General features: G+C 47.4%; 3 long non-coding RNA genes across 3 annotated transcripts in view; 1 reads left to right on the top strand and 2 right to left on the bottom strand.

Moving 5' to 3' along the window:
- The window catches only part of LOC135387314 (uncharacterized), a 250907-nt gene extending 232201 nt beyond the window's left edge, over positions 1-18706 (top strand). The window contains exon 3 of the long non-coding RNA XR_010421041.1: positions 18644-18706. This is a non-coding gene — a long non-coding RNA (uncharacterized LOC135387314). The remainder of the gene's footprint in view (positions 1-18643) is intronic.
- LOC135387311 (uncharacterized) lies at positions 14890-17633 on the bottom strand. The gene is made up of 4 exons (XR_010421036.1): positions 17411-17633; positions 16721-16794; positions 15102-15316; positions 14890-15038 (listed from the first exon to the last, which is right to left on the bottom strand). It is a non-coding gene; the product is annotated as an uncharacterized LOC135387311 (long non-coding RNA).
- LOC135387315 (uncharacterized) lies at positions 18563-20461 on the bottom strand. The gene is made up of 3 exons (XR_010421042.1): positions 20376-20461; positions 19553-19635; positions 18563-18665 (listed from the first exon to the last, which is right to left on the bottom strand). It is a non-coding gene; the product is annotated as an uncharacterized LOC135387315 (long non-coding RNA).
- Between the last annotated feature and the right edge of the window lie 305 nt (positions 20462-20766).

Below are 20766 nucleotides of genomic sequence, written 5' to 3'. Positions count from 1 at the left end.
GGCCCCGAAAGAGGCTCCGCACCACGTGATAGCGAAAGCCCAATGAAAGAGGAGAGACACCGTAGACCGCGTGAGAGAGGAGGAAAGGGGCGATCCTCAAAGGTATGCGCTACTTTTACGAAGTATAGGGGCTTTACGTGCAGAGCGCTTCTCGCGCCACCCTGCGTCAAGCATGGAAAGCTTCCGGGGCCCCATCCGTAGCGCGCAGCATCCAGCGTGTTGATCTTGTACGTTTGTTGCATGTCGTATGGCGCCGAAGAAGTCGAAAAACAATTGTTGTATGGTGAAATGTGCATTCACCTATAGAAGTCCACCGCCTGGAACGAATTTTATTCGTTTCCTGGGAAGCCTCGTGAAAAGGAGAGAAGCGGATGGATGCAGTTAAACGTACAAGAAAACGCTGCAGTTGTGTCTGCGACCTGTTGTACTGAAGATTATGCTTCCAAAGGAACAGTATGAACATTTTCTGCAATTGCATGTCGCAATACGAGTTTTATGCTCGCCACAAATGTATGACCAGCACAATACTTACGCAGGTGCCCTGCTGAAGAACTTTACACAAGCCTTTCGTGATATTTATGGTGCTGTAAATATGGTGTACAACGTTCACTCTCTCTGCCACCTGGCAGATGATAGCGCAGTCCATGGTGCGTTGGATTGCTTCAGTGCCTTTCCTATTGAGAACTTCCTAGATAAACTTAAAAGGTTCCTTAGATCCGGCAACAGACCACTGTCTCAAGTCAGCAGAAGACCATCTGAGGGCATGCGCAATCGGTCTTCTACACGAAAGGACACTGTTAGGACAGGGTACTGCTACTACATCGAAAGAAAGTTCGCTGTTGTTCATAAAGTAGAGGGGAACCATGCTGATGTCAAAGTGCTGTCGAGGAGGACATACTTTTTTCGACGCCGCTCCGATCGGGCAAGAGGGACATTTACAGGTTCTGCAGAGTAACCTCATAATTCTATACTGTGGAAGAACTACTTAAAGCTACGCAGTACATATGTTTGCCTTATGAGGAGGACTATGTAGTATTTCCTGTGATTCACAGCTAACATAATTTAATGGAAAGCACACTGTACGTGTTTAAAGGACGAAGTGTACTCCTTTGGTAGTTTCAACACGTGTTGCATTGATTTCATAGACAGGCCTGAGTTTGAATCCTAGAAGTAGATATCATGATATAAAAGTAATAAACTCGGTCACTCAAATGAGCTTAATTCTGTGAATTCTTTGCGGATTGTTTGCTTGTTTGTTCTAATATCTCTGTTGCTACAATATTTTGACAGCAGTAAAGTGGGATATTGTTTATATCTTGTTACCATCGTGGAAAATGTTACTGTAGTAGGTATTTCTTGAATATAAGCAAAAAGTCCTCTGGGGGTATCTTCGAGATGAAAAATAAATGTATGGGTACAGCTAGAAAACAAGGTCGCACTAAAAGTATGGTCCCGTAACTGCTCTCTATAGGTGATCAACGTTTACCAATTGCGTGATTGGCCAATTTGCAGATCACAAAATGCAAAAAAAAAAAAAAAATGCAGTGCCCCCTCCCCCCCTTCAAAAAAAAAATGCAGCCAATTTGCAGTGCCAATATACAGCAAACATTTCCAACCGAATGCTGATATTGGCATTTCATCTGGAATATCAGTTAGGTATTGCCAGTTAGGTAGTTACTTCCGATATTGTAACAGGAAGGATTCTTGAATGGCAACATTTTTTCCGTATTGCCAACCAAGTAACATTAGTTGTATGGGGGCTATGTGATGCCGCTTCCAGCGAATATAGGTTCGTTATTGACAATCATGACCCAATATTGCCCATTTATAGCCAACATAGCCTGGTAATGGGCAATGTTGGACCAATATTTCCATGCTAGAACCATTATTGGCTGGTCATAGGCAAACTGGTCCAATATTGGACCAGTCCTTCCTACGACCAAGCAATATTGGTCCTTGGTCCATGATTCAGTGCTACCTGAGACGCTACAAGGGGTGGAGTTTGATTCGTCAACGCTAGATTCCTCCAAGCACATCTCTGCGCGCACAAACCGCTCGCCTTCGTCGTAGTCGTTGTAGTTGTAAAGTCGTAGTTGGACATATTTGCCACCGGTAGCGCGTACTCGTCGCGCTGATATTTGCGAAGCACACTGCCCAGGATACAGTATTCGTGACTTGGCTTGCCTCTGCACAGGTTGTCGATGTAGATGTCATCGTGGAGACCTTCTTTAGCGTAGAGTTGAACAGACCCGAAGTAGTCCGGCGGAATAGCCGTACTTTGTTTGTACTTTGTCTGGGAGAAAGGGGCGCGATGTGGATACATTGAAGACTTCCCTCGTCCTCTTCCAGATCTTCCCGTTCTTCGAAAATGCGCAGAGTGTCTCTCCGCCGAATCACAGTGACATGCTTTTGTTCAGTGAAAGGGTGTCCAGTGAGCAAGGGGACAAGTTGGGCGTTATCAGGAACAATGTAAATGTTCACTTCGGTTGTGGCTTCATCAACCTTGAGCTGGGCTCGCGTGTGTCCTAGAGCAGCTGTCTTTCCTGCACCGTAACCGTTAATGAAGACAGGCGTTTTCAGTGTATCATAGTGGACCTCCAGCTTGTCGGCGTCACTCTTGCGCAGTATCACACATTGACTTCATTTCTTTGTCATTCAATAGCGCAGTCATGAAATGCTTCGCTGTTTTCGGATCGCTCTTTGTCGCTGTGCATTATTGCGTGGTCACAGTTGCATTATCAACTTCTTCAAATGCCTTTCGCTGAGCGTCACCTGTTACGTTGGTGAAAGTTGTCAGCTCAAGAAGCTGAAGTCAAAGTTGGTGAAAACTGTCGGCTAAGAACGAGCTGTCGGGCTCTTTCTACAGTCTTTCGTCTCGTGACCCGCTTTGTTACAAATGTCACAACGCGGTTTTCTCTGCGGCTTCGGGCAGTGAGTAGAATAACGTGCGTACGTGGAACAGTTGAAACAAAGAGGCTTGCCTTTATCGTTGACCCTTGGTTTCTTCGTTTTTCCGACTGAATCCGCGCGTTGCTTCGCTGCTGTGCTTTTAGGATGTAGCTTCTTAGCAGCGTCCACTTGTTCGTGGAGTCTTCTCATGCATTTCAACAAATGCCGCGGCGTATCGAATTCGTGGACACTGAGGGATCTGATTTTCTCCTCGTCATCGAGTCCGGTGATGATGTAGTCGATACAGGATGAATCGTCTAATTTGCGGCGACGTGTTACAGCGACGTATTACCAACTTATCATAAAAATACGCTTCGATGCTCTGATCACGTTTCTTCTTCCGAGCCTCCATCTCGCGAAGCACGTGTTGAAACCCGACTCCGGATGGAAAAGCTCTCTTGAGTTCCTCCTTCTACTCCCTCCAAGTTCGCTGGGCCGTGGGAAGACCTTCGTACCATACTTTTGCGACCCCGTCCAGCTTTGTGAGGGCGAAACATGATGTTTGTTTCTCGTACGCTTCAGCGAGGTCATCAACTTTCGCTATCCAGGCTTGTACGTTCTGGTGCGTCTTTTTCGATTGGTCAAATAAAGGGACTAATTTGGCACTTTCGATAGCCAGTCGTGCGTCCGTGTTACCGCCCGTGTCTCGATACCCACTTTGACGTCGAAGCTGAGGTCGTTCCGTTGCCCCATTCATGGCTTCACGTACCGCCGTCTCGATAGCCGTCTGCATCAGTTCTCGAAAGTCAAACATGCTAGCTGACCTTTGTTGTGCGCTGGACTCTTGAGTCGTAGGGGCGTTGCCGCTCGTTGACATTTCGTGTGGCTGACCTTGCCCGTTGTCTTGACCTGCTGACTCGGAGACTGATCCGTCGTGTGGCCTTCAGTGACAGGTTCGCTGTCACTGATGTCATCGGCCCATGTGTGGTCAGACGTTTCTGAACCGCTGGCTGCGTCGTCCCCGTAGTCCTTATTCCGAGCTTGTGGCATGATCTTCGCCGTTGACGTTCCGATAGTTGTACTCCCTTATGTATACTCCCTTTGCGGGGCACTCGTGTCGGTGGGTTACAACACAATGGTACCGACATTGCTGCTCAAGTCGTTCTGCTCTTCAACCAGGTGATCCTTGTGCAGAACTCTTCTGGGAGCGCTGGATGGCATGGTGGTGCCACCTCTTGCGTCCCTGGCGTACTAGCTTGGGAGAGGGCAGGCGAGGATGGTATTCTCACATCCGACCCTTTCTTTCGACTCAAAGTCCCATTTGAGTGCACAAAATATGACCCGACAAAATTGTTACTCAACCTCAGTACAAGAAAGGATCCTGAAAAAAAAAAGAAGTGCAAGTGAACGCAGTCTTAAAACTAAAGTTCATAATCCCTTGAATGTTTCGGATGTCTACGTTGAATTCCAGACCGTTGTGACGGGGCGGTCGGTTGCTCGGGTTGAGTACTTTGCTAGAGACGATTGCGATCGGCCATCATTTCGTGCGATGACTGGTGTGACTCCTACAACTGCAGTAGCTGGGGCGGTGAAGCCTGTAAGTTCTCGATGCCTTGTGTCGGTATCGGTGGTATGTACTATTTGAGCTGTGAAACGTGCACAAGTCGGTGTAAGCTGGGCTTTAAATGTGGATGGGGTAGGGCGGTCCACAAGACAATAGATGCCTCTAAACCGAGGAGCGAGATTTCCGAGACTCTCGAACACGGGTTGCTGTCGGCGAATCCATACGAAATCACCCGCCTCGAATGCGTGTGGGCGATGGGTCTGGTCGTACAAGCGCTTCCTTTGAAGTTGAGCCTCTTCCGAGTTCGAAGTAGTCTCGACGCGTGTACTTTGCATGTGCAAGAAGCGATCTGGGAGTGACAAAGTTGTCAGAGGGCGGTGACGTTCTTCAGGAACTTTTGGGACGTAGCCGAATAGCAATTCGAAGGGCGTGAAACGGGTGCTAGCGTTGAGTGCTGTATTAATAGCAAATGTGCCCTCTTGTAACTTAGTATCCCACGGTGCGCGATTTTCGGGGCACATCTTGCGAGCAGCTGATACAAGTGAACCGATACTACGCTCTACGAGTACATTTCGTTCTGCTCGATAGGCTCTGGAGTAATGGACTTGCACTCCATGAAGACGCATAAAACGTACGTACTGTGTAGACTCGAAAGTGGCCCCATGATCGGACAGGCAATGATCAGGTGCGCGAAAGTGATCGAACATATAGTGGAGATGCTGAATAACTTCCACAGCGCTCGTGGAACGAACTGCTGCAGGCACGATCTAACGAGTAGTGAAGTCGATCACATTTAGTATGTTGTGAGCATTATCCGTTGACGTGATCAGTGGCGATGATGGAGAACGGGACCTCAGACACGGGCATTGACCTTAAAAGACCGACATTTTTGGACGTAGGACTGTTGTATTTTTGGCATGTCGTGCATGACGAGACAAGGCCCTCACTGATGTGGCAGGGCCGGGCTACCAGTACCTGTCACAATGCTTTTGTAGTGTACGTTCAGTGCCTAGATGACCTGCGCAATCATGCATTGTGGTAAGTAGAAAACGACGCGTTCGTGCTGGTACGACTATTGCTAGATGTCCAACGGATGACTTCTTGTACAGGACATTATTCGTGTCGACAAAGTCCGATGAAGATGGATCCTGTACCATAAGCTGACGAACTTGAATGCAATGCGGCTCCTTTGGTGGAGTGCTACGAGTGATTGACTATCAGATGTCACAGCAAGTGAAAGACGTGATAGGTGGTGTGCGACTACGTTTTGACGCCCAGGGCGGTGTTCGATAGTGAACTCAAACTCTGTAAGGTCTATGAGCATGGATGTAAAGCAGCGAGATGGTCGGACGTTACTGGTGAGGCAGGTCCAATTGTCCGTTACTTGGCGGAACTTTCTGTTTAAAAGATAATGGCGGAACCTCTGAGTAATGGTCCAATGGATAGCGATGCATTCCCAGATCTTTACTGTGGATTTTCTTTTAATCTGGTGTAAGCACATGGCTGGCGTATTCGATGACCATTTCATTACCACTTTGCAGTTGGGACAATACAGCGCCCAGAGCTGATGCAGAGGCATCTGCGGCTACTATTGTCGGGGTAACTTCAAGAAAGTGGCCCAAAAGTGGGGCTTCTGTAGGAGCCTTGTGTAATATGTGTGGTTTCTGACGACCATGACGCGAGTTGCTGCGTCCGTTGGAAGTTCTCGATCCAATGCCGAGCGTTTTGCTTTTTACACTCCTCGAAGTACAGTATGCTGGATGAGAAGTCCGCCATGGAAGTAGTGTTGATGGGCGAGATGGTACTGAAGCTGGACTGGTAGACGGTGTACTGAATTGTCCGGTCGATGGCATGCGATGGAACTTGGACAGCCGAAGGAACTAGCAACGAACCCTTGCTTGTTTATTCGCCATCTTGAAGTACAGTGTTTCCAACCCTGTGTTCTATAACACGCTAAGCATACACTACATTATCCCCCTTGGGTTGTAAATTGAATGAAATGAATGTAAACTGGATGACATTCATTGCTCAAAAATCACAGCAAGCTTCAGAGAGAGTCTTTCAAGTGGTCCGGTGGGTGGCGGTTTCGTAGCGGGTACCATCGTGCCACTGCAGTGGTCTAAAAAGGCGAAGTCTGTCTCAACGGCCCGGCGTCCGGAAATTGGCGCCCCCATCGCCCCACAGCAGCCGCAGTAGCCCCCTCCTGCATTCACGGTTGGGTCGCCGCAGCAGGGAGACCCCCACGTATAGCTGTGCGTGGCTTTCCCGTGTCTGGGGAAAGGGGGATCCTGGAAGTTGAGTGGACGCCGAGGTTGGCTTGGACCCTTCGGGGCCCCTCCGGGAAAACAACACACTGCTTTGGCCCCTGCTTCCCATAGACGGGTGGTCCTGGAAGGCCCGGCCAGAACTATTCAGCTAGTCGCCATCTCACTTTTCATTGCTTTCTCTTTATCTTCTCTCGTCCTCGCTCCCTTTCTCTTTTCACCTTCTTTGGCGGCAAGGGTCAACCTTGGGCAGTTCTTTTCACTCTCCAGAAAGCTGCACTTGGGTATAGTGTAGGCGTACCTGCTACTGCGTCAAATGCGGTCCCCTGGTTGGGCTCCGTGGTGGGCGGCAGGACCCTTGCATCGAATAGTTTCGTCCCCTTTATGGCTTCCCCTTCTTAAAACACCGAGATCGGAATGGGAAACGGTTCCGCACCGAGTACCAGCAAATTGATTTAAACACCTCAACACCCGAACCATAGTTTGCAAAGTTTCTCGTTGTCCACTATAATGATGACACAAGACCACTGTCAAAGATATCTCCTTTCGTAATAGCGAAAGCACTGGAACAGCTGATAGGTAAAGAATACAATGCCAAGAAACTGGGCTATGGAGATATCCAAGTCCATGTTGAAAAGCGAGAGCAAAGCAGTGCGCTTCTTTCACTGATAAGCATCAATGGGATATCTGGCACAGTAAGTTCACACCGGAGTCTCAACATTGTTAAAGGGGTAATTTCTGAGAGCGACCTTCTTGACTGTTCGGAATCGGAACTCCAAGAAGGCCTACAACAGCACGGTGTGGTAGCCATAAAGCGAATAGTCATGCGTAGGGAGGGGAAAGAAATCCCAACAAAGCACGTCATCCTTTCTTTCAAGCTTCACAACCTGCCAGAAACAATCAAAGCCGGTTACCTCAGTCGCAATGTGAGGGCTTACATCCCAAATCCGACTCGCTGTTACAAGTGCCAGCGGTTTGGCCACGGTTCTCAGGTATGCCGCGGGCAGCCCGTCTGTGCTAAGTGCGCCGGCAAAGACCATTCGTCAGAGTCGTGCAACAATGACTTTCAATGTGCCAATTGCAAGGGTAACCACCCTGTTTACTCCAGATCATGTCCTTGTTGGAAGGAGGAGAAACAAATCCTCAAACTGAAAACGGAGCAAAATATCACGTATAGTGCAGCAAAAGCACAATTGGCGTTCCAGAAGAAAGGAACCTTCTCTGATGTGGTGCGCAGGGGAGTGGCACCACTCAGAGTATCGGTGGAGACCCAGACCTCTGGGGCTCCCCTCCACACTTCCCAACATAAAGAGAGGGACACTGAGGGTTCTCCCCCGGTGGCCTCTCAGACGAACAGCCAGGGAGATGCAATGTTAACCTCAGAGGAGGTTGTTGCATCCCCTTCCGTTTGGGACGGGATTGCCATGGACCTGTCTCAAAACACGAGTAAGAGCATGGATCTCGATGACGACGACTGCTGCTCTCAGAAGTCGTCTTCGAGTCTACCAAGTCTTTCCATAGGCAGGGAACAGAGAGGGAAAAAAGCTGGCCGAGGACGAGCAGGGAAAGCCAAGGAACAACAACAAAGGGTTCCTCCACCGAGAATACAAGCTCCTTAATCCCTCCGCATTCATTGGACAGTTGTTCTGTAAGGTCTTTACGCCTTAGAGTAGTCGTTCAGTCCATATTCATTTTCCTTTTCTGTACATTTCTTATGAGTTCCCAGAGCATTATTCAGTGGAACTGCCGGGGTTTGCTGAAAAATCTTGATGACGTCCATGATTTGGCAGACAGACATCATGCTGTCTGTTTCTGGCTCCAAGAAACAAATTTGATTCCCGACACCGCTTTCCACCACCGACGGTGAAACGTTTATCGTAAGGACCGAATGGACACGGCACGTGCTTCCGGAGGTGTGGCCATTCTCACGGCCAGAACACTTCCCACGAGAGACGTTCCACTTTCTACAAATGTTGAGGCCATTGCTGTGCAGATCTGCACTGACCGTGTAGTGACGGTATGCTCCTTATACCTACCGCCATCAGTCAGGGTCGAACAGAGACAGCTTGAGGATCTTATTAATCAGCTCACATCGCCTTTTCTACTACTGGGAGATTTCAATGCGCATCATTTGCTCTGGGGTTGTTCCAAAGTTGACACCCGAGGTTGATGTACAATGTTTGAGAAATTATTGGCATCCTTGCCAATCTGCCTGCTCAATGCAGGAAACGCTACTCATGTTAATGCTGTCTCGCAGTCCTTTTCAGCCATTGATATTTCGCTGTGCAGTCCATCTGTATTTCATGATATTTCATGGACAGTGGACGAAAACCCCTATGGTAGCGATCACTTCCCTGTCGTTTTAGAGGTCAATCGACCATCAGGTGCTATTGGAACCCGCCCACCTCGTTGGAAGACACAATCAGCAGATTGGGGCCTCTTTAAACAAGAAGCCACACTTTCTATAGAGTCCCTCCTTGGGCTGAACATTAACGACGCAAATGACTATGTCACAGACATTCTCAAGTTGCCTTTGCGCCATTAAAATCCTAATCATCATCATCATCATCAACAGACATTCTCGTAAAAGCAGCAACCAAGTCCATTCCAGAGTCATCAGGTCAACTGCCCAGGCGTTGCAAGCCTTGGTGGTCAGAGGACTGTGGAAATACACGAAAACAGCAGAACCGTGCTTGGGGCAGGTTCCGGCGGTATCCAACCCCAGCAAATCTACTGGCTTTTAGGAGAGCTCGAGCAAAAGCTAGGTGGACACGCCGACAAGCAAAGAGTGAATCATGGAAGGGCTTTGTCTCCTCCTTGAATAGCAATACCCCAACTAAGGTTGTGTGGGATCGATTAAAGAAAATAAAGGGCAGTTACACAAGCTTCTCTATTCCTCTCTTGGAGAGGAATGGTACGGTGTGCCAAACTTTAGAAGAACAGGCAGATGTGTTGGGAGAACACTTCCAGACTGTTTCTTCCTCCTCTCACTACACCAGGGATTTCCTAAAGGTCAAAGTTGATGCTGAGAAATGCAAAATCACATATGGCACCAGTGACAGCCATGCTTTTAATAAACCATTTTGTATGATGGAGCTGCTGCGTGCTCTGTCATCTCCAAAACAAACGGCACCTGGGCCAGATCGAATCACGTACAGCATGTTGCAGCACTTGTCAAAAACATCACTAGAAGGTCTTCTGTACTTTTTCAATTCAGTTTGGAATCAGGGTGAACTCCCATCTCGTTGGAAAGTGGCGACAGTCGTTCCACTTTTGAAGCCAGGGAAAGATCCTTCCAACGTGTGTAGCTACAGGCCTATAGCCCTTACAAGTTGTTTAGGCAAAACCTTCGAGCGCATGGTGAACTACCGCTTGATGTATTTCCTCGGAGAAAATGGATGTCTTGACAGGTATCAGTGCGGATTCAGAGCCGCCCACTCAACCACTGATCATCTGTTGCGGCTGGAAACTGTCGTCAGGGAGGAGTTTGTCAGAAAGCAGCATTGTATTTCCATATTTTTCGATCTCCAAAAAGCGTACGATACCGCATGGCGATATGGTATCGTTCGCGACTTGTACAGTTTCGGTGTATGTGGTCGTATGCTCCGCTGCTTCGCAAATTTTCTTCAGGACAGAACTTTTAGAGTTCAGTTGGGCACATCACTCTCACGTTCTTTTATTCAGGAGAACGGTGTGCCACAGGGTTCCGTTCTGAGTGTCACACTCTTCATAGTCAAAATGAACTCTATTGTCCACGCTATTCCGCCATCCGTCATGTACTCACTATACGTTGACGATGTTCAGATATCTTGTTCATCTACAAGCATTTCACGATGCGAGAGAGAACTTCAGCTCTGTGTGAACAAATTAGCAAAATGGTCATCTGAGAATGGATTTAATTTCTCACCTGAGAAAACGGTTTGCGTACCTTTCTCAAGAGTAAGGGGTAGGTTTCCTGAGCCAGAACTTAAAATGAATGGCCAAGATATTACGCTCAAATCTGAGCATAAATTCCTGGGTATACTTTCTGACCGCAAGCTCACTTTCAACCCTCATATAAGGAACCTAAAAAGTAAATGTGGGAAATCTCTGAACATTCCCAAAATCTTGTCACGTAGATCCTGGGGTGCAGACCGTGAGGTTCTGCGTCGCATCTACACATCTTGCATTCGTTCCAAGCTTGACTACGGATCTGCCGTGTACGGCTCTGCACGAAAGTCCGTCTTGAAAGCTTTAGACCCTGTCCACCACTAGGGACTGCGACTGGTCTTGGGAGCCTTTCGCACATCGCCGGTCGAGAGTCTCTATGTGGAGTGCAACGAGTGGTCATTAAAAAGGCGGATATTTTACCTTGCCTCTACATATGCACTAAAAGTACGAAGTTATCCACAGCACCCAGCTTTCTCTTGTGTTACTCAGACACCCTGCAAACAGTTACTTCATAACAAACCGTCATGTACACCTCCTTTCAACTTGCGAATCATGCAGGGAATTTAAACACACAGTTTTTCAGAGTACGATTCTACACCTGTAGGAACTAGTGGCAGGATTGCACCGTGGCAACCACCGCCCGAGCACAACACATCTTTATTGCAGTATAAGAAACACGAAATCCCCACAGCCGTACTCCTGCAAGAATTTCTGTCCATAAAAGAAGGTTTTGGGGACCACGTCGCATTTTATACAGATGGTTCCAGAACGGACACCGTTGTCTCATGTGCAATGGTTACAGACACATCTTGCAGGTCGCACCGATTGCCAAACACAATTTCCATTTTCACCGCAGAAGTCTATGGCATAATCTTGGCACTTAATCATATACTACGACTTTCCATCAGGTCATCAGTTGTGTACACTGATTCGCTTAGTTGCCTGCAGGCTATATGTAGCCTGCAACCACCAAAAAACCTGCTCGTTCTGCGAGCAAACCACCTGTCTAGCCGCATAATAAACAGAGATCTTTCCTTGACACTTTGCTGGGTGCCCAGCCACGTCGGGATACCCGGTAATGAGCTCGCGGACACAGCGGCTACCAACGCACTCTCAGGTGACATAACCCCCTTTGACGTACCAGCTCAGGATCTGAGGTCTGCCTTGCTTAGAGCAATTAATTTAAAATTGCAACATGACTGGGACACACAGACAAATAATAAATTACACTTGATCAAGTGTAATGTAGGCAAGCCTGCAGGAGTTTTTAAAGATAGGCTTTATGAAGTTGTCATGTCTCGTTTGCGTATCGGCCACACATTTCTCACACATGGATTTTTAATCCTCCAGAAGGACCCACCTCAGTGTGTGCATTGTGCTGAGCAGCTGTCTGTTCTTCACATTCTCATCAGCTGCCCCCTCCAGGAACATCATCGCCAAACTCATTTTTCTGAGTTCTACCGGTATAGAATTCCTCTTCACCCAGCCCTTTTGCTGGGCGATGAGCCGCTTGTCCGTTGTAGCAGTGTTTACAAGTTTTTTAGGGACACCGGATACCTTAGAGATATCTGAATTCACACACATTTTTTATGGTTATATCAGTTTTAAATTGATCGCCTTCTTTTAACTGGCAAATAGATAATGTCTCACAGTATTGGCGCATTATAGCCTTAGTTGCTCATGCGCCAGTAAAACTTCAATCCAATCCTGTCTCAACGGAATGATGCCGGTACGTCGCGCCGACGTGTCCCCTGGGGATGAGTGTGCTGGTCTGTCCCCCAAGCTTCTCGGCAACGGTGCTGTGGTGTCCTTAGGAGGCTGCCGTGGAAGTGGTTCCATGCAGTGTGTGTCACTCACGTCTTTGAAGAAACCGGAGTTCCTTACTATGGTTTCCCCCGTGCGTTGGGCTCTAATCTGTGACCCTGACACTTTTGTGGTCACGAATGGTTTAGGACTATAGTACGAAGAGAGCTCTTTGCTTTGTCGTTGTCTGTATAAAACTTGCTGACCTACTTGAAATTTGTGCGGCGTCGTGTGCCTTCGTTCATCTGCATACTTCTTGTTGTGCTTTGATTGCAGATCATTTGCCTGGTTGTTTCGGGGACGTTCGTCGCTCTCCTCAGTTATTCTGGATGTGGGGTTGAGAGTGTGCATCTCTCGCTGAAACAGGCTTCTATAGGGGAAGAATCCGGTAGAGCAGTGAGGGGTGGATCGGTAGGTCATTACGAATTCTGGCATTTCAGTTTTCCAGTTTTTCTCCCCTTCAATTCCACTTGCTGTGATGAACTTATACAATGTTCGCCTGAAGCGCTCCACTTCGCCGTTGGCCTCAGGCCAAAGGGAAGTTACCCTGCGATGCACGATCTCACATTATTCCATGGAGGTGGCAAACTGTATACTGGGGAAAGGGGGACCGTTGTCCGTTCTCAAGACCCTGTACAACTGGATACCGGGAGAAATCGTCCATCAGCACCATCACATAGCTGCCATCAAGAAATGGCCCTGCAAAGTCAAGTGAGAGTTGGCTCCATGGCTGCTTGGGTTGATGACCTACAGCCAGAGGGTCCCTATGATATTCTGGGGTCGTTGCATGGCAGGCTAGGCAGCCTTTTACCACCTTCTCAACCAACGCGTCTACCCCCGGGAACCATATTTTCGAACGCACTAGCTGTTTTCTTTTGATGATGCCCTGGTGGCCCCAATGGGCCAGTCTCACGGCTATGTCGTACAGTGTGGCAGGGAGAACAATTCGCGACCCACGTAGAAGCAACCCATCATTCATAATGGAGAGCTCGGTCGCAACTTTTCCGAATGGCTTCAAACCATCAGTGTTCCAGAGTGCATGGTTCTGCTGTATTGCCTTGATGACAGGATCCGACTTCGTCTGCTCGGCTATCTGTTGTGCCGTTATAGCCTTGGGCAGGCTGTGGGAAGCAACGAAACAAACGTACCCCTCTGTGACATCCTCGAAGTTGTTGGTCTTGCTTTGAAGTGGATGTCGCGAACGAGTATTGCTGAATACGCAAAGAGAGGCGCTCCAATCGTGCTGATAAGGAGGAACCAGGGTTTGACAAGATGCTAACAAGTGGTTTGTGGTCGGTGAGCAGACGAAAATGTGAACCAAACAGGTACACATGAAAGTGTTCAATCCCCCACACGACCGCCAGCATTTCAAGTTTGATCTGCGAATACCTGGATTCAACGGGTGACAGGGTACGGCTCCCGTACGCGACGACCTGAGTCTTTCCAGCCGTGTTCTGTGTCGGTACAGCACGAAGACCATTTGGAGCGGCATCGACGACCAACTCCGTAGGCTTCCTGGGGTCAAAGTAGCCCAGTGTGGCTGCTCAGCACCAGTCCAGACTCATGTAGCGTCTTTCTCAGTGAGCTTTCTCAGTGGTTGCGTCTTTTTGGCAAGATTCGGGATGAACGGGGATGAACCGTGTTAACCGTACCGTGCCGGGGGGATGAAAGTCGAAAGGTAGAAGCCTTGAACGGTGGCGGACGGGGTTTTGGTCAAGCCCCGCGGCCGATGGGTTTTCCTGAAAACCCTTCTCACGCGTATGGATGTGAAACGTGAGCGACTTGCAGGAGCGTTCATTTCCTAAAACCGCGCACGGTTAAACATTCTTCTTCTTCTACGATCGGGGGCGGTAAACGTCCCCGGACCGAAGTATACGAAACAACGTCTGAAAACTTCACAGCAAAGTACATTGTGCTTTCAACAACAGGAAATGGCAAAGAAAATGTAGTCTCCTTGGGTAAGATGTCGCCGTTCTTCGTTGAGAAGGCAGTGGCGCTTTGTCAAAGCATATATCTGAGATCAAGCGCATGCGATCAGGCGACTTGTTAATAAAGTGCACCTCTGAAACAGACTGTGAAACCATCCTGAACGCACATGAAATGCTGGGAAAAAGTATATCAGCCTCCTTACACAAGACATTGAACACCAGCCGAGGCGTCATCGCCGTATCTGAACTCATTGATGTGCCTGTTGAGGAAATTCTTCTAAACCTGAAGGACCACCCTATCGAAAATTCCAGCAGGCTGATGGACCACCAGCCCGTAATTTGGGATAGGCTCCACCAGGATGTCTGGTGGACCTGCAGGCAGCTGTGCTGGTCTGGTGGACCAAGCCCAGCATCGGCTGCTGTAGTGTATATAGTGAAGGCTTTCTAAAACAGTGAAGCAGCTGTACAAGAATGAAACCGATAAGGTATTTCTTCGTTAAACTAAAAAAAAAAAAACATTCATTCTGCTCATTTCGCTTCTGTAGTCTGCGAATATCAGAAATTTTCTGGGACACATAATGGCGCACTTCTTTTCACGTGCATTTCGATCTGTGTTGCTTGCCTCCAGTTCTGTGACACCCAGTCTGTGGTAGTAGAGAGCTGCAATATTTTTTATATATTGTAAACTTGGGTGAGGTTATGCAAGGAGGTTAGCGTACTCACCATACAGGGCACTCAACGGGGTAAGGGCAGGCTTAATTTGGGTGTGGCCCTCAGAAATCGCCCGGTTTGAGAGGGTTCCCGTGACAGTTTTCTCCTGAAGTACTGATGCTGGCCAGATGGCCAAGGCAGCCTGTTTTATAAACATTGAGTCTTCCTTGTATTGGAAGACTGTCTCAAACTGCCCTGGCCAATCACACATCGTGCCCTGCATGGTACTGCAAAGAAATTAGAGTAAATACCAATGTAGCTACACCATATTTTTTGCAAACATGTTCTTTTGATTACATATACATATTTTGCTGCATGGAAGATAGCAGAGGACCATTATCAGGGCCCTCCCCAGAAAATATTGAGAGGTGGATATCTGCCTACCGTGGGGGAGCCACACTTGGTCTTGCCAGTTGAAACATTTATTGCCACACTCACAATATGCGTAGACTTTCAGTCTCTGTTTTTTTAACTTGGCTCACTTCTTCACCGCCTCGTCGTATGGGAAGTGTTTCGCATCGTCTTGGAATCGAAGCCATACCTCCTACCACACTAGGGACAGCTCAAATGCGAGATAAAAGGGGGAGAGCGGAAGGCAAGCCCACGTGACTTACTTCTCCCTCACGTGTTAGCTGTGTCTCCCGAGTCACGTCTTTCGGTGCCAGTTGTGTTTCGCGTTTGCACATACATATCGTGATGGTCGCAAAGCGTGTTTTCTATCCTGCCGATTTCAAGCCAAAAGTGATACAAGTAGCTGAAACCATGAACAACAACGTTCAAGTTGGGCAGCGTTTCGGAGTTTCCGAGGCAAACGTGCGAAGATGGCTTGGACAATGGAAAGAAATCTTCGACTGTTCCAGTATCAGGAAAACCTTCGGTGGGCCGGAGAGGGGACAGCAAGCTAGCATCGAGAAGGAGCTAACCCCTACCGCGTGTGAGGCACGAACCGACGGCGCGATATCACCGGCAATATCGTATGGTCGAGGTGCGGTCGGAAATCGGATAGAAACGAGTGTGGTGGGCAGGTCGGCACCAGAGATGGGCAATCAGACAGAGTGTTGGGTGCCAGGTCCACTGCCGCACACCGTGGGGAGAACCCTGACCATTATATGTAAGCAGAACTGCCGCTTCGGTAACCAGGTCTGCGGTTCAGTAACGATCTTAAAGTACACGCATTTGCCTCTAGTTTTGTGAAAAATGGTGGCGATTGTCGTATCCACGAGATGTGTTATTAACGCACAAGCGTTACACGCAGAGGCCATTGAGAGGGAACAATGAGCTGTGGGTCATAGCAAGAAAGAACACAGCGGTGAAGAAAGTGGCGATGAATAAATGGTATTGTGCATAGATTTGAAACTGCTATACTGTCTCCCAATCCCAGTTTACATTTTTTTTTTCAAAATTCGTGTATCTTAAACTTGGGGGTTATCTTAGATTCGAGAAAAATCGGCAGCCGTCTTTGTGAAAGGCAGGTGTCAGAACATGCACACATTGTCATTTGTGTTCTCTGTGTCTCGGTTCTTCGGTGCTTCACTGAGTCTCCATTCATAAGCATTGGATTGCAGTACTTGTGTTCGAACCATTAAGTAAGAGTGTTGTGTCATGTCAGGAAACAGGGCCGCATGCCTTACCATAGAATCTCGCTCGTGTTCCACACATGGGAGATCTTCTATGCAAGCCGGCTGCTCTTCAGCAGAAGGATTACCTAATGAGAAAGGTGAGACATTACCAACATAACAAAAGGGCTGACTATAAAAAGGAGTGAAACAAGGTTTTTGTAAACAAGGTTATGACCACAAGTAAAGTTAAATTGTGCGATGAAATAGATTGGGCGACACGCGAGACTATGCACCATAACAAGCCCAGAAGACTGGTTCAAACATCAGGAACAGATGCATGGCAATATATCCAGTGCGACAGTTGTCTGCAATCTTCAGCCTATGGCGGAGTGGCACCTCTCAGCGGTCTCTCACACAAATGCAACCCCCCTGGGGAATCCACGTGCTCCCTCCCTCTCGCTATCAGACAATGCCCGGGCATCCTATGGTTATCTTTCTCGACAGCTAGCAGAGCATGAAGCACAGCCGAACACAGCCTCCCTTCAGAGCCTACAGGGTATCCCAGAAAACGCGTAATTGACTCATAATTTAAAAAAAACTACACCACATAGAATCATGCGGCCAACAACATTTGTTCTTACTACGTTTTTGCCACCTCTTGATGTGAATGTTACGCAACGTAATCTTGGCATGAAAGTGCCATGCATTGCCTTCACTCAGAATTACACTATAATTCAATATGAGCCACGAAAGATGCCTTACCAACATCAGTAGGGCACAGTTGGTAACGGCGTTATCTCGGCATTGGTTGATTGTGAAAGAGGCGTCAGAGAGGTAGCTTGGGGTGTGCCAGATGCGAAAGAACTGTTGCCGCAGGGGTAGCTGGATGGAGGTGTGCATCGTTCGGGAGGCCATGTCTGTAAGGTATCTGATGCATCATCAGCGTCAGCAGTCCGGGTTGTGAGGCGAGGTTGCAGAGGCTCCGTGCCTGTTCTTGATTCTGTTTAAGAAAGACACAGTGGTAGTGAGGACAACACATGCTATAAGAAATAGTGTGCAATGGAGCAAACATGGCAGACTTGGCTAGTTGTTGTGTAACCTGAGATAACATGGCAAATAACTTGAAAAGTACGATGAGGTTCCGCAAAATTAGCTCAGGTCCCTGCATCATCAGGAGCATTAGACATGGCAACAGTGTGCCACGAAAACAGATTCACAGCCTTTATATCACATGCGGGTACGAGACCACTGCACGGAAGGGTCCGCTTGTGCCTATGCGTGCGCATCTAAAGCACTAGGGTTGTGCTCATATTTACATATGCTCATGTCCTGTGTGTGTGTATCCATATTACATGTGCTCATATCCTCATTTACAATACGCACACACAGAAGCAATGCATCCACAAAGAAGGTGCCAGATATTATTAAGGTACTCATTGTAAAAGAAAAGATGGGAACCTGCAGCAGTTAGCCATCACTGTCATTCGAACTAGAGAAGCAAGGGCACATTAACATGAATAAAAAGATGAACGAAATTGGTACATAAGTATCCTGTTAAATATTCAGTAAAGCTCAGATGATAGAATATGTGTTGTTTGTCCCTTCTGTCACTCCCACCCTGAGCAATGTCTCTAGATTTGCTACTTCTACGCTACGCTACATGCAACTGGTATAGATAATTATAGATGATGAAACAGGAATGCTATTCAAGAACAGTATGCACATATGCATGGACATAAGTGGAACGTATGCAGAGTACTGGACAGAACGAAGTAACGCAACTTGCCTTTTCTAATATTTTTGAACACAAAGCTGACTGCAGCTCGAAGTTCAGGTTCCGCAATTGGTTATTTTCTTGGTTGAGCTTATCATATTTCCGTTGTAGCTCCTTCATTTCTTTTTTCAGTATTAATTCGTCATCATCTGACCGACTCATGGTCTGCAGCAGACGGTTCTCGTGAGAGTCCAAAACCAGCCTTCGTCTTTTCTTTTCAGGAACACCTGTCTCGGCACGTTCCTGAGTAATAAAGAGGTCAATGTTATCAGCGCAGCACTAAATAATGGGCACTACAAAAACATTCTTATAAGTAGAGCCCAGATTCCTAGGCAAATGCTATGGTTACTGCGCAACACTGTTGTCTAGGGGAAATTGACATGAGTCACGTCGTACGTCCTTTTGAACCATCGATCATTTGAAAGAACCGAGTATCTCAAAGGCATTGAAATGTAGGTCAAGAATTAAAAACCTATTACTCGGTACAGAGCTTAGTCGTTCTTTCTCTCCGCTCCAACAATCTGTTGTCTCATGGGTCGGTATTAAAGGAACATGGAAAGGGTACTCAAGCTGCATAAAAACCTCTCATATTTCTTGAAATGGTTCATGAAAAGCATACACGAAAAATATTTTGCCTCAAAAACGTCCCACGTCCAGCGCAATTTAATTTAAAAAAAAAAAACCTGCCGCGGCGCGAAGTTTCCGGACTCCATCTCCAGGTTACTCCTCCAGTCCTGTGACACCGCACTGGCGATGAGCCTTATTCGCTGCGAAAAATTCGCCTGCTCTCAACAGAGTTGCGTGCTATACTTGTTTGCTGCAAGGTACAAGTCTGGTAGAATCCCTACAGTTTGGCAACGTTGGCAAGCTCTTTCGCGCGGGCTATCAGGGCCATAGATACACGAGCGAAAGTGACACTGCATCCACTGTGAGCAGACTTGATCCCCCATATTTGCTGCTATTGCGAGTCCCGTGGTAACTCTAAAAACAAAATCCAGAGGGTGCAGCTTAACAAGTTCAAGGACTAAGACTGCAGCCTTATCCATGGGACACAATACACTTTATTCTGAGACGGAGACGCATGAAATGTAGTCTTAGAGACTGCGTGATATGTTGGCCACTTTCCTTACCTTCATCTTTTTTAAAGGCTTTTTCCGCTGCACACCGTTGCTGTGGCGTTTTTCCAGGTGTTTGTCCATATCTTCCTTTGTCTCTACAAAGCAATAATTTTGTCCATAAAAGGGCTGCTGTGCGTCAGCAAAGGTGTATTGATAGCACACAGTTAAGAACACATATCCCAAAAGGTCAAAATATGAAATCGGCACAGTCTAATGCTGGCACCGCCTAGAACGAGCAAAGCCATACGTAAATCCTGGTACCATTACCCCATACCATCATACGGATGACTTCGTACCTGCTATAAGCCCACAGACCCTTGTTTTTAATTGAACCTCCGTATGCAATAAGGGGATAAGTTAACTTATCCCCTATCTACTGTTTTTGCCGCAATGGCATCTACGTACAAGCATGTACCTGGCAAAGAAAATTTAGGACCGTATTGCAATTTATTGGCCAGCTACAGTTGGGTAAGAAACAAGAAATGCATGTGTGTCAATGGGACGGACAATCATATCGGGCCCTTTCTCTCGGTTTGGAATTTTCCAACTTATTCCCGTATTCCATACAGAGGTTCACTTATTGCCGAATTTCGCTTTGCCTTGCTTCGTCCGTCAATCCTGCTAAGCCTATTGTTGCGAAGGTTGCAACATTCGCTAAAATGTGCGTTTCAGTTGGGAAAACGACTTTGATGAGCATCATAAACAATGGAGGGTGGCACGTTACTCACTGATATCCGAATCTGAAACATGGTGCTTCTCAGTCTTCATACATATTACTTCGATTTTGACATGTTGGCGTTTCAGAATGAAGCAGGGAAACTTCGGGCATTCTTACCGGTCATGTGCAGGATCGTGGCATTGTAAAAATCTCCAGTGGTTTTCGAGTCTCCAGCCCAATATACAGAGTAGGTTTCACTTTCGTTGTTGTCTTGAACGTCTCCACAATGGAAGTCTTTGACGTAGTCGGACGTCGTGAGGAACCGATCCCTGTCGAGATCAAATTCGACGTACACGAAGTACTTTTCCACAAAATATTGAACACTAACACACCAATTTGGAGATACCAAACGTATCGAGAATCGCGTTGGCTCAACAAACAAGAATGAAACGTACACCAAACGTGGATGATGTAAGGATGATGAGGATGCTGATGATGATAACCTTTGTGACCTGTACTCTGCTAAATTTGACATTTAAATAGCGTAAGTAATAAACAATTTTGTACT

Source organism: Ornithodoros turicata, chromosome 3 (genome assembly GCF_037126465.1).
Source record: "Ornithodoros turicata isolate Travis chromosome 3, ASM3712646v1, whole genome shotgun sequence".
In the NCBI taxonomy this organism is placed as follows: domain Eukaryota; kingdom Metazoa; phylum Arthropoda; class Arachnida; order Ixodida; family Argasidae; genus Ornithodoros; species Ornithodoros turicata.
Note: the sequence above shows the minus strand (reverse complement) of the source record. Positions and strands in the feature narration are given on the sequence as shown.